Source organism: Hyla sarda, chromosome 2 (assembly GCF_029499605.1).
Source record: "Hyla sarda isolate aHylSar1 chromosome 2, aHylSar1.hap1, whole genome shotgun sequence".
Taxonomy (NCBI): Eukaryota; Metazoa; Chordata; class Amphibia; order Anura; family Hylidae; genus Hyla; species Hyla sarda.
In genome coordinates this window covers 10,369,058-10,369,286 of record NC_079190.1, presented here as the reverse complement: position 1 = coordinate 10,369,286, position 229 = coordinate 10,369,058, and the positions used below count along the sequence as shown (strand labels likewise).

The 229-nt window shown below is 38.4% G+C and overlaps 1 protein-coding gene across 2 annotated transcripts in view; it reads left to right on the top strand.

Moving 5' to 3' along the window:
* Nucleotides 1-130, top strand: part of PAAF1 (proteasomal ATPase associated factor 1) — a 31,213-nt gene extending 31,083 nt beyond the window's left edge. For both annotated transcript variants that reach the window (XM_056561137.1, XM_056561138.1), the window contains one exon: nucleotides 1-130. This exon is cut by the window's left edge and continues 481 nt beyond it. The gene's annotated coding sequence lies outside the window, so the exon portion shown is untranslated.
* Nucleotides 131-229: the final 99 nt, after the last annotated feature.

Genomic DNA, 229 nt, shown 5'->3' with positions numbered 1-229 from the left:
CGGCTGAAATCGAGAATTCCACAAACAACTCTCCTTATTAGTGGAGCAAATGATCACATTGAGAATTATTTTTTGTATGTATTTAAATACAAAGCATTAACTATTTCATTGCCAGCATTAAAATCTGACTTTTTTTTCCTACCATTGTGGTGCCGTTTCTGTCTTTGGTGCAAAGATCCATAGAGGATAAGCCCCTCCCTTGATTTAACCTCTTGGGTGCTGGGGTTGC